Source organism: Rhodnius prolixus, unplaced genomic scaffold, assembly GCF_049639745.1.
Source record: "Rhodnius prolixus isolate KJV_2025 unplaced genomic scaffold, Rpr scaffold_7, whole genome shotgun sequence".
NCBI classification, from domain to species: domain Eukaryota; kingdom Metazoa; phylum Arthropoda; class Insecta; order Hemiptera; family Reduviidae; genus Rhodnius; species Rhodnius prolixus.
The window spans coordinates 3,589,444-3,603,182 of record NW_027411582.1 but is presented as its reverse complement, the minus strand read 5'-3'; the positions used below and the strand labels follow the sequence as shown (position 1 = coordinate 3,603,182).

The following is a 13,739-nucleotide window of genomic DNA, read 5'->3' as shown; positions in this document are numbered from 1 at the left end:
TGAATTTAATTTCAGGTTTTAATTTTTGTTGTTGTTGTTGCTAAATTAATGGCATTTACCTGAATAACTTAATGGCATTTGTATGAACCCGGGTATTTGTGGTAGAATATTCTACATACCACAAAGAAGCGCAGCAGGAATTTGCGATTCATTTGAGTGCGCCACTTACAGGATCCGGAAAGTAGCTTAAAAATTACCAAAATTCTTCACCGGAAATGTAACTTTAAACATCTTGACTTCCCGTACCCCACTTAATCTATTTTCCGAGTCGTAATCAGTGCACAGCCGGCCTGCGGGCAGTTTTCTATCGTTAGAAACGGTCACTTTCCCACCAACGAATTGTGGAGCTGTAAGAAACTCTAGCTGGACTCGAACCTGGGATTTCCGCAAAGGCGTCCTTCAGCTAACCTTGCAGACGAATGTCAGCTGATCTAGAGGAAGAAAGAAGTGGTGTTATTTATTTTTATTTTATTACCTGTTTCTTCTTCCCCATCCAGAGATGAAAGTTATAATTGAGTGTAACTTTGAAATCTCAGGTAAGATTCTTCATTTAAGTGGACTTTTTCAAGTTTAAGATCTACAGCTTAATTAATAACCAGGTGGAAAAGGAGAAAACTTTGAGTTGTGTTGATTATATAATTAGCGAGGAAAACTGTGATAACTCTCCCTCCTCCCGAGGAAAGTTGAGTAGTTCCTTCTCCTTCTCAGTGAGAAAAAACCAACTAGATATGAATACTTTCCTTGGGAAATCTTTTTAGAAACAGTTTCCCTTTTTGTTTCTTTGCTCTTAGACGTTTTTTTTTTTTCTCTCTCTCTTCCCCAACTTCTTGCACTTTGAAGAACTCGTAAATTTTTTCTTAACTTCGGTGTTTGGTTGGTCTTTTCGCTGAAGTATCATTTCACTGTCGCGTAAATATCACTTATATAATAATTATAAAAAGTTTAAAAATTGTTGCTAAAAATTACGAGTTGGAAGGGAATTTTTGAAATGAAAGTACGAGTTTATTTGAAAGTGTTTTTTCCCTCATTGGATCCTAACCTAGAAGCACGGCCCCTTCCCTTGAACTAGAAGTATGAAAAAATCGATTATTATTATTATTATTATTTTTTGTAAAGGCCTTCTAAATTTTCTCTGAACTTCATAGAATAATAAAAAAATTTATTTTATATATTGGGAAATTCGTTTTTAGAAATTTTAAAGGCTAAATAAGTGTTATTAAGTTGGTACCTCGTGAACTGTAATAAGGGAAATTCGTGTTGAGGGCTCCCGCCAATAAATTTACTAGTACATCCAGCTAACCCTAGTTAAATCTGTCTGAAACCAGATAAACCCAGTTTACATTCTGTTTTGTGGTCTCTGTGTCAAAACTTTATTACAAATTAATAAAGCCAGCTTAACCTGAAACAATTTTTTTTGTTTTGTTTCTCAGGTACCTGAAAACGGATAAGTTTAAAAACTTATTTTTGGATTTGGTATTTTTTTTTTTAAATCATACTTAGTTTTGAAGTGGACTGTATTTGATGGAAGGATAAAAATACGACTAAAATCAACTTTACGATGTCTAAAAATCAGAAGCAAGGCCCCTTCCCTTGAACTAGAAGTATGAAAAAATCGATTATTATTACTGAAATCGAGAGTTCAGTTTGAGGCCTTAGTTCGATTAAAATTGAACTCTAAAAAAAATAAAGTTACAGAGTTTGCCAATGGTATTTTGATTGAAATTTGTTTCCAAATAAATAAATCGTATAAATGATTAGAAATTCAAAGCTTTGTTGTTAGAACATAAACCTTTGCGTGGTAGTATTCCAAATGATCATCATCTCTTGTAACAATCATCAACCAACCAGATTGCATAATCAATAAATCATTTAACAATACATCATGAATCATCAGTTTGTTCATGTATTTAGTTAACTAATTTTGGAATGACATTGTTACAAATCTCCTTTCTATTATTGGTTAGTCCACTACACTTATATTAGGCTGTTTTTTTTTTACAAATATGGGTATCGTAACAGATGTGTTTGGATTTTATTCTTTAGAAGGAAGGGCCCACTTTTTTGGAATTTGTTGTTTTTGACATACTCGGTGGTTATTTTGTGGGAAAACCACTCTTTCTTTTGGGGGGTGGGGAACTCCAGAGGTTCACAAATAACCCCCTTAACTAGATCGTAGATGAAAATACAATAAGCTTGGCAATTTTTGGGAATTCTTAAAAAAAATAATCTTTACTATTATTAATGGCATTAATTACAACTACTAAAGGAACATACTTGGACATTAGAGGGTTAAGCGTTAGCCAGCGTTGATCCGGTCTATTCCCAAAGGGGAGGGGGCAGATGTGAATTTAAGTCACAGTTCTTCTAGTCCAGTTGGCTACCTGCTCTGCATTCTTACGTCACACAATTTTCAGTGTCTGTTTTGTTTTTTTAAACGTGTTTTATTGGTTTAAGGTTATTTTTTTTTGTAATGTACGTAATAGTTATACATTTTATTGGGTTAAACCTGCAGTGCTCCTAGTGTGATTTTTTAAAGAAATTATTATTGTTATTAATATATTAAATTATTATTATTTTAAAAATGATATTTTAACCAAAAATAATAAAGATATGTTTGGATAATTAGATAAAGGTGAGCTAATTTTATTTTCTTTATTATATTACTAAACAGTATTTATTTATTTTTAATCTACTATTAATTAATTTTACGGGGTCGTGTAAAATCTTTTTGTAATTCGAGTTTTCATGTTTCCAAAGTTCAAGATTTCTGGAAAACTGTGTCTGTGTGTGTTTGGGAAAATCTCAAAAAAATAAGAAAGTATTGATGGGCAAAAAAAAAAAAATCTTTTCCGTTAAAATGTTTATTTTACGAAGGCACCAAAATTGATAAATAGCAGCATGTGAAAGACAATGGGCTATTCATGAATGGAAATTGTATCACATTCCAGAGCTTTTTTTTTCTTAGAATTATTCAAGGAAAACCTACGCTTGGCTTTGAACCGGAAGGACGTGGGACTGTTCTATGATACATATCTAGCAAAGTACTTACCTCTGGCTGGACTTATTTAAATTTCAAGCCGTAAAGAAAAACCACCTCACCTGCAATAGCGGAAGAAAAAGGCAATTTAGTTTTCCTTTTATTCAAAAAATATCTTGGTGAAAATGTTTCAGATAATGGTGGAAAGCTAATGATTTTTTTTTGGGGGGGGAATAACTATGAACACTTTAAAGAAAACTATTTCTGAGAAAAATAGTGGAAAATTGGGCATTCAGATGAATAATCGATACATTAGATCAGGAGTCCCCCAAACTTTTTACACAGGGAGCCACAGTTCACTGTCCCTCAGACCTGTTGGAGGGCCGGACTATACGAGGGTCGTTTGAAAAGTCCGTGCAAAAATAAAAACTACTTAATTTTTTGGGGGTAAACCTTTTTTATTTTTCAACATAGTCTCCTTTTAGGCTTATACACTTCGTCCAACGCTGCTCTAGTTTGTTGATCCCTTCCGAATAATAGGATTTGTCCAAGTCTGAAAAATAGTCATTCGTTTCTGCAATCACCTCCTCGTTTGAATAAAATCTTTTTCCCGCCAGCCATTTCTTCATATTGGGGAACAAATAGTAGTCCGAGGGAGCCAAGTCTGGGGAATAGGGGGGGATGTGAAACGAGTTGGAACCCTATTTCCATTAATTTTGCGACCACAACTGCTGAGGTGTGAGCTGGTGCGTTGTCGTGATGGAAAAGGACTTTTTTTGTGGGTCAATCGTGGGCGTTTTTCTTGCAGCTCGGTTTTCAAACGGTCCAATAACGATGAATAATATGCACCTGTAATAGTTTTACCCTTTTCCAGATAGTCGATGAGGATTATTCCTTGCGAATCCCAAAAGACAGTCGCTATAATCTTTCCGGCCGAAGGAACGTTCTTCGCTTTTTTTTGGCGCAGATTCCCCCCTTGGTAACCCATTGTTTAGATTGTTCTTTGGTCTCATGAGTTTAGTGATGTATCCATGTTTCATCCACAGTGACGAAACGACGCTTAAAGTCCTGCGGATTCTTCTGGAACAGCTGCAAACCGTCCTTGCAACACTTCACACGATTTCGTTTTTGGTCAAAGTGTGAGCAATCGCGGCACCCATCTTGCGGATAGCTTTGTCATGGTCCAAATGTTGATGCAAAATATTATGTACCCGTTCATTCGAGATGCCCACAGCACTAGCAATCTCACGCACCTTCACTCTTCTGTCATCCATCACCGTATCATGGATTTTATCAATGATTTCTGGAGTTGTAACCTCAACTGGACGTCCAGAACGTTCAGCGTCACTTGTGCCCATATGGCCACTCAGAAAATTTTGAAACCACTTATAAACTGTTCTAATCGAAGGTGCGCAGAGTCACCATAATGTTTATCACGCTTCTCTTTAGTCTCCTGAGGCGTTTTGCCTTTCATAAAGTAGTAATCAACACACGAAATTCTTTTTCGTCCATTTTTTGAAAATCACTCGACTTCCTCGATTCAAACGAATGCCAAACACAAAGAAATAGACTGATCTGGCTGAAACTTGGGTGTGTTCTTCCAAGAGATGCTACTAACTAAACATAACCTCGATACGCGCCAGTGGTGCTATCTCTCTGACTTTGCACGGACTTTTCAAACGACCCTCGTAAAACAAACTGTATTTTAAGGTAAAAAAAAACAAAAAAATGGGAACAAATAGAATATTTAAAATGAAGAACAAGTAAATTTAAATCACCAAACTGCCCAGTATTTCTGTGGGAACTATGGACCTGCTTTTGGCTAATGAGATGGTCCAATGTCCGGTTTAGTTATAGTACTTTACCTTTCTTCCTACTTCTGGCTGTTACTTTTTTGGAGCCGTGACGCGTGCATCACGCGCGTCATCGGAAGTAGTACTGTACATGAGGCGACTCAAGCGCTTTGCGGCACCGCCAATATAGTGCTCCTCTCACTGAGACCACCAATGAAAGAGATGCCCCTTCCGGAAGTGCGGCGGGGGCCGAATAAATGTCCTCAGGGAGCCCGCGGGCCCTAGTTTGGGAACCCCTGCATTAGAGTGTCAATTCTGGTTGAAAAGCGTTAATGTCGAGGCCGATGGAATTACCCTAACCACAAACTCGACAGACATACAAACAGAAATACACTCAGGGTATATCAACACGAATATTTCTCGCTAAAAAAAACCCAAAACTTCGAAAATGTCGTCCCAAAATTTGGAAACAACCATAAAGTAAAGTAAAATCTATTACATTTAAAACTAGTTAATTGAACTGACATTTAAAATAAAAGGTAAAGCAATTTGAAAGCGATAAAAGCTCAGTTACAAGTCAATTTCTAACTTTTAATTGTAGCCATAATTGAAACAAGGTTTCCCCTTTTGTAGACTGTTATAAAATTAATGATTTAAAAGCTCAGTGAAGCTGTAAATTACCCACCATGGACCAAAGGAAACAAAGCGCCCTGTTAATTATTTATCAAAGCTATTTGCAAAATCTCAGGCCACTGAAATTATATAGATCTAAAACTTCTCTCGGTGAGTTCGTACTTGATCAGAAGTTCAATTTTTGCTTTAATTTCTACTTGCGTTCAAAACGCGCAATACGCTCTCGTAGATATAGAGCATTTATTTGGATAAGTTTTCTAGGATAAATCAATTTTAAGACATTCTGAGTTAGACTTAAAAATGTCATTTCGTTATATTACGCAAATTTAGGGAAATGTTAATAATTTTAACCGGTTAAGCGAGAGAAGACCGTTACTGGATCCCTCCGTTAAGAGAATCCTGCTGAAATATAGTTACACGGGAAAATGTAACACAAAACACTACACAAAACCTACATACTCAGGCCGTCTCCTTAATTTTTACTCCAACCAACCCCTATTTCAATAAAACAAACTGCGCAAACAATTTCATCTCGCGCAACCTAAAACTTACATCAACCCAATATCATCAGGACATAACAGAAAGGTCAAAAACAATTCTTCAATTCAACAACTACCCCCTCAAACACATTAACCACGCCATCAAATCATACTACGAAAAAACCAACCCAACCAACTCATCAGGAACAACAAACTTACAAACACATAACGACACCAACCTATCCATAGAACCCACAAAATATGCCTCACTACCATATGTCTCACAACCACTCACAAACAAATTAAAAACATTACTACAGAACACGACAAACACAATAATCACTACAAAAAACACCAACAACTCAGAAAGACAATTTTTTTCGAAGCTAAAAGACCAGACTGAAAAAGACAAACAATCAAATCTGATATATGAAATTGAATGTAGGAGACTGTCACCAAAAAATATCTGCGAAACATCACAGAATTTAAAGAAAAAAGACTGTACCAACACTCTTACGTCACAAAACTAAAAAAGAACACCACCAGCACTTTCCTTACACAGCACACAGAAAATCATCACACTTTCGATTTCCCAAACACAAAGATACTTAAATCAGAAACCGACACATCAAAAAAAGGAAAGTGCTAGAAATGATATACATATCTTAGACAGATACAGTTCAAATTTCAAAACAGACACGAACAATTTAAACAACATATACGCCAACTTACTGCAAAAATACTTGTGACAATTGGCGACACTGACTTCCACACAACCTAACACATATCACACACAGACCGATCACACTCAGTCCATGAACACAGACAAGACAGAAGACCAACCCTGAAATGTAAAAATATTACTTTCTAAACTAGGTAAATAATTTTTGTAAATTTCGTTACATTATAAATGTTCATTTAAATAGTATCATTGTTAACAATCTGTAAATATGTTCCACAGCCCTGACCTAGTCCCTAGGTCGAAAGCTCGGCAAAATAAATTTTATAATGTCCGAAACTGGCATTGATTTTTCCATCCTACTGTCAGATTTCATGTTTTTATAAAAATAAAAATGTCATCTCCTCAGTCGAACAGCTGGTTGGTAAAACATAAATATAAAGTAGACGCAAAACTTGCGCTTCAAACGATGACTTCATTATAAAGTGCTTATAAGGAACATGTGTATTATACATACATACAGGTGTTCTGTATAAATAAATGAAGACTACGCCATTATAATTTCTATTAGCCGTTTCCAAAGTATTATATAATAAGGAGCTAAAGGTGATAGCAGTCAACGACCCTAACTTGGGAAGGTGGTTTCCACGAGTGCGTTTTTTTTTTAAATTTAAATCTCTCATTTGAATTTCCACTTCTGCTGTGGATGCGTGTGGAGGACTGAGAATAGATTCCCTGGATACACCAGGGCGTTCCTCAAAGTGGAAGAAGAAGCAGTCATTACTGATTTGTGGAGAGTATTTTGACAGAGAATTTTGAAAGCCAGAGGTGAAGAGCACATAACCTAACTTGGAGGCGGAGAGAGGTTATCCGCTTCTGATGTTCTTCAGTGTGCCTGCCTACACGATTCCCCTGGTTGAAAGTATGTATTCCCTTGCTGTAATACTTCTAAATTCTGCCTAATTTGGGCGGTAGGGCTTCTTTGGAATATCTGGCCACGGCTTTGAAAGGGTACCTGAAGATTCTCGATGAGCTGTTTCACCTAAAGGGGTGTTGCAGTAATCTCACCTGAAGCTGGTGGAAAGCACAGTAAATATGAATACAGCTCGCTGTCTAGAACTCATGAGTTTTAAAACCAGCTTTTAATTATTATTATTCTCACTCATGGGACCTCAGAATATGAATTTACGATTTTAAAAGAAAATTTCCAAAATTTGAGACGAATAAAGGAACTCCCGATTGATTGAAATGCGGAAAAACAAAATTAAGGAAAATTGAAAAATAAAAAAAAAATTGACACACGACGTATCACAACGCTATTTTCATTTTGAGAAAAGTGATAATGGAAAATATATTTTGACAGCACTGTGTGTGAATAATTTCTCACGAGAATCGATCATTTTGTTATCGATAAATCTTTACCCACTCACGTATATATTACTTGAGCTAGAACAAATTAGCTTTTTTTTTGCTCAGGGAACAGAATGTGGGCATAAGCATGGACTGTGTTACGTAAACACATTCATCTGGGTGTATTTCCGAATGACGTTTACAGCTTTCACTTATACTGCTGTTTACGCACACACCAATCATGGGAAATTCGGTTTGAATAATTTTCCGAGTCATCCAGAGATTTGACAGGAATGTTTTTTGTTTTTTTTTCAGTCGAAATGGATGAATTTGCAGTAATATGAATAAATTATTCAATTTCCCTTTATTTTATCCAGATAAGGAGTGAAGGCATTTCAAAATAATGCACGTTTCTACGATCTATATATAATCATGAAAAACTAAAAATGTAAACTTTTCTAAAACATTAAATTTATACTTGAATACCATAACAGTAAAATGAGGGAACGGATTAGCCGAGTGGTTAGCGAATGCTGGATTCCAACGCGGAGGTCACAGGTTCGAATCCAGCTGCTAGCCCTTAGTTTTTTTTCTCTTCCTAAGAGCTTCTTACAGCTCACTGTCCGGTGATGGACAGTGCTGACTGTAACGAGAGAACACTGCCCGGAGGCCAGTCACGCGGCTATTGATAAAATAGGGAAGTACTGAACTACGGGCGCAAGCGCCAGGTTCCCAGCCCAATTGCTTGCGATTGAGGTAGGACTCGTGGTGGCCGTTGGTTAAACAAGAGTTCCTCTGTCCTCGGACATGAGCTGGGCGGAAGGGTACACCGCAATATAAACGAGTACGCAGCCATCGCTTAACGATGGCAGTACCTTTCGCTAGAAGGAGCGGCTGACCAGAGCTAAAGTAGAGTTTGCCTTCTCTACGATCTGAGAGTGAGGCCAACAAATGTTGCTGGTTGGGCGTGATCTCAACCCGCCTCTCTGGAGGCCAAGCGGGAGGGGGGAGTGCCTGGGTGGCACTTCTGCCATGGGGGAGGCCTAGCATATTAGCCTTCCCGTGGTGGTGACATCCTTCTCAAGAGATTGTAAAACGACCCTGTGCTTGCACAAGGGGTCTGGTATATCCGAATGGATAGGAACGGACCTTAAAGAACCCCTAGTACTGGATAGGAACGGGAATGACGGGAAGATATGCCCGGAGGCCGGTAGTACACTGGTAAAAGCTCCGGGCGCCAATTGATGCTCCTTAAATTAAAATTAAATAAAAATAGGAGTGCAAAAGGAAACAAAAATCTTAGTGGACCTCAAACGGAAATGTCAATTTTGCCCTTTGCAAATATTCGGTAAAATCCTACATTTTCGATGTCAACTCAAATTTCAATTTAAATATTGAGACATCCACAGTGTTATTCCTTTTGACGGGAAGTAAAGGAAATAAAAATCAAGCACAGCTGTTTAACGGGCTATTTCCGCAATCAGTTACGAAAGGCTAGGCAGCTGGATTCGAACCTGTAACCTTCGTAATGGAAGCCAGTACTCTCAAACCCCATGGATACTCTATTCCCTCCACAAATAGTTTTATTATAACATTATTTCACCATATGGCCAATGACATGCAGTTATAATAAAGTTGTTAAGAGTTGCTAACTTAACCTACTTTTTTTTTCCTCCACTGCCGCCAACTTACTGTCAGACATATTTAATAAAATCATAAAGTAAAAATAATGACGGAAGTATGAAAAAATTAGGCCTAATCGAGTTGAAATAATGATGACGTACGTCCTGTTTGTAGCGCATTCACTCTTTACATGTGTCGTCTAGATCGTTAGTTATTTGTTTTCCCTGCCAGGCTGTAATTGAAAAACGGAAACAGCTTGCGATTGGATGTATTTTATTTAATCAAAGATCCTGATTGGCGTTTTGATAATTAATTTGATAAGAATGGAAACCAATCGCAGGTTTTCATTACGTTTATTACTGTATACTCCCTTTGTCTCACTCCGAGACAATATAATACTGGAGTGGGTGGTGGTGTAATGGTTGTGAGCGTGGACTTGTATGAATTCCCGGTTTTTTTTTTGGCGGGCTCAGGAGACCTCAAAACGGCTACTTCCGGTTAAATCTTCTAATCTAGAATCTGGACGATTACAATACCGTCTTTCATTGGTAGACAAGGAGAAAGTAAATATAAATAGAATTATGGAAAATAGTGAATTAACTGGTGTGAGGTTAACTCTGTTACGAATGGAGAAAAAAACCTCTTTAATATTGATCCGAGCGTAGTAAGAATGATGTGAAGCTGTTGGAGGGGCCGCTTATCTTGAGGGCCCACAGTACCCAATATCTACAAACTGAATGGGGGGGAAGCTATTCCAGTTGGGGGGCCTTGCTGCCACTGCTACCTTTATCGCCATCTCCTGCAGTCCATCTGCCATTCATCCCTGGCGATTTCTATTCCTCTTTGGCGAGTTTTCCCTCTCTATTTTTTTTACTGTGTGCAAAATGAAGGGGCACACATGATAGGGCGCTAAATATCCCTAAGGTAAGGGCCCTCATGTATTTAATGCAGTAGACTAATATCCCTAATATATAATAAATATTCCCCAAGATAATTTTATTGAAAAACAAAATCTAACCGGCCCTTATAATATAAAACATGCAGCGTCGTGCACTATACTTAAATGGTATTTAGAGGGAAGAACAACCAAATTCTCTTACCAGGGAGTTCCCTTTATTGAAAACTTTAATGAAAAAATCTCTCAAAGGTCTGTAAATTAAGTAATGAGACTGATTTTTTACAAATTTTTTATTCAAAAAGAATTACAATTCTATATTGTCACCTCTTCAAAATAACTTCCTTCTGAAGCCACACAGCGCTGGAGACGATTCTTCCACTCCTCACAGCAGTGCTCGATACTCTGATACTGGAATAGCCTTCAGCTGTGGTCGGTTACAGCCGTTTGAATGATGTTTTCGACTGTCCCAAAATGAGTTCCCTTGAGGTGATTTTTCAACTTCGGGAAGAGCAAAAAGTCACAAGGACTCACAAGTCAGGTGGGTTTGAGTACGACCCAAGAAACCAAGCGCCAGAGCATGGAGTGGCACACTTCAACCTCTCCAGGGCCCAAAAAAAAGCAAGGATGACCGAAGTCGAATGCATCAAATGCATGCTGATTTGTTTTTTTTTTCGATATCCACACGGAATCGTCCACAAAGAGTTTCTACCTCAAGGTCAAAAACGGTCAATCAACACTTTTACTTGAGAGGTTCTTGCAAAAACTTCGAAAAAGGGTCCATTCGTGTGAGATCAAACATCAGGAACAAGTGGGTGTATAACATCACCATAATGCTCCTTGTCTCAAAAGCAATTTCAATAAACCAGAGTTTTTGGCCAGTAAAAACAATTCCTGTGGCTCCTCAGCCTCCTTATTCGCACTGATTTGAGTCCTTGTGACTTTGAGTTGAAAAATCACCTCATGGGAACTCATTTTGGGACAGTCGGAAAACATTCAAAAGGCAGTAACCGACCAGCTGAAGGCTATTCCAGTATCGGAGTTCGAGCACTGCTATGAGGAGTGGAAGAAACGTCTCCAGCGCTGAGTGGCTTCAGAAGGAAGTTATTTTGAAGAGGTGACAATATAGAATTGTAATTCTTTTTGAATAAAAAAATTAAAAAAAAAAATCAGTCTCATTACTTAATTTACAGACCTGTTATGTTGTTGCCTAGCGATGAGGATTAACAATTTAAAGAAAAATTGTGGAAGCCATCTTTAAACTAAAGTGACCCCCACCCCAATTGAATGGAAGGATGTTATTTCAGAGTAAAGGTTAGTTTTAAAGTTCGACGAGAGCTGCAGTTAGTGGTAAGTCGTGTATGTTAGTGTACTCACACTAGTATTCACTTTAAAATATAATCACACAATGAAAATCCCCCCCCCCCCGCTAAAAACAATTCATGAATGGAAAGTTAAAATTCTTGAATGAGAAAAGAAATAAAATTTTATCTTAGTTTTTCATTTTTATGATGGCAAGTTTAAGTGAACAACGTGCAGCTCTGAAATTTAGTTTTCTACTCGGCAAAAATGCTGCTGAAAGTGTTTTAATGTTGAAAACAGCTTACAAAGATGACGCTATGGGAAAAACTCAAGTATACGAGTGGTTTACTCGGTTTAAAAATGGCGACATGTCGATTGATGACAAACCTCGTTCTGGACGTCCATCAACTGCCCGAATCGACGAAAATGTTGAAAAAAATTCGAGAGCTGGTGTTCACAGACCGTCGACAGACAATTGATCAACTGTCACAGAGAGTAGTGGGTTATCTTGGAGCTCGGTTCAGCGAATTTTAACGGAAGATTTGGGGATGAAAAGGGTTGCTGCCAAGTTTGTTCCTCGAGTTCTGACTGACAATCAAAAAGAACATCGAGTTGAAACATGTCGTGCTTTGAAACATACAGCTTGAAACTGATCCAGACTTTCTGTCAAAGGTCATTACTGGTGATGAGTCATGGTGCTATGGTTATGACCCAGAAACAAAGCAACAGTCGAGCCAATGGAAGACGTCATCTTCACCCCGACCAAAAAAATGTCGTCAAGTCAAACATCCTAACAATGCTGATTTGCTTTTTTGATGCCAAAGGCGTAGCCCATTCAGAGTTTGTCCCCCCAGGTCAGACCGTCAATCAAACCTTGTATTTGGAAGTTTTGAAAAGATTGCGCAATAGTGTTCGCCAAAAAAGACCCGATTTGTGGCAAACAGGAGACTGGTTCTTCCACCACGACAATGCACCTGCACACACAGCCATCTCTGTTACACAGTTTTTGGCTAAAAATGGCATGGTTCCGCTGCCCCACGCACCTTACTCGCCTGACCTGGCTCCGTGCGACTTTTTCTTATTTCCACGCATGAAAAAGGGCATGAAAGGTCACTGATTTGACAACATTGAAGAGGTCAAGAAAAAAACGAAGAAGGAGCTGTCAGCCATTTCTAAAGATGACTACAAAAAATGTTTCGAACAGTGGAAGCACCGGTGGGACAAATGTATTAGTTGTAATGGAGAGTATTTTGAAGGGGATAAGGTTGTTCTGTAAAAAATTTGTAAATAAATAGCTTTTAAAAAATAATTCCGGTTTTTTTTGGGTACCCCCTCGTAATGCATCTGGAAGGCCGATAAATCTGTGCAAAAACTTATTTCTCATGGCAGAATACAGAGGACACACAAGATAGAAGTGCGACAGATCGTCTAACTCTTTTAAATTGCATAACTGGCATACAATTTTAGGGTTAAATATATACTTCTTCCCTAGGACCCTAAGTGTTGGATATTTCTTAGATGCCAGTCGTAATTGGGAGAGCAATTTAATTTTAGCCAGGTGCACCTTCAGTGAGAGATAAGACCCGTCAATTAACAAGGGGGGCAAAACATGTCTATAGTGTAAATTATAGGCAGCATTGAGAGCAGTATCAAGATCCCGACTTAAACTGTTATTGGTACATTTCTCAAACATATTTTTCATATTTCGTTTTAAAAGTTCAGGATTCTGAGCCTGCCATATATCATGAGCCCCCACAGTAACGAGGGAACTAAATAAATACGTGGCCAAATTAAAAGGTATCTTTCTATTACCCATAATCTCAATTAATCTTGTGAAGCAAATATTAGGTAAACTATCTTTTGGCATAGTCAGCAATTTATACCACCACTTTATACTTCTTTTAAAAACTGCGACCCCCAAATGTGCTTGACAAGTCTCCACTCGTACGTATGAGTCCGGTGTATGTATTGGTGAGACCCAACAATAACTTAAAAAACTTTATCTGTA

General features: G+C 37.9%; 1 protein-coding gene across 1 annotated transcript in view; it reads left to right on the top strand.

The window, feature by feature from the left end:
- Window positions 1–2,360: 2,360 nt before the first annotated feature.
- LOC141446749 (octopamine receptor Oamb-like) overlaps window positions 2,361–13,739 on the top strand; it is a 191,502-nt gene continuing 180,123 nt past the window's right edge. The window contains exon 1 of the mRNA XM_074113466.1: window positions 2,361–2,632. The gene's annotated coding sequence lies outside the window, so the exon portion shown is untranslated. The remainder of the gene's footprint in view (window positions 2,633–13,739) is intronic.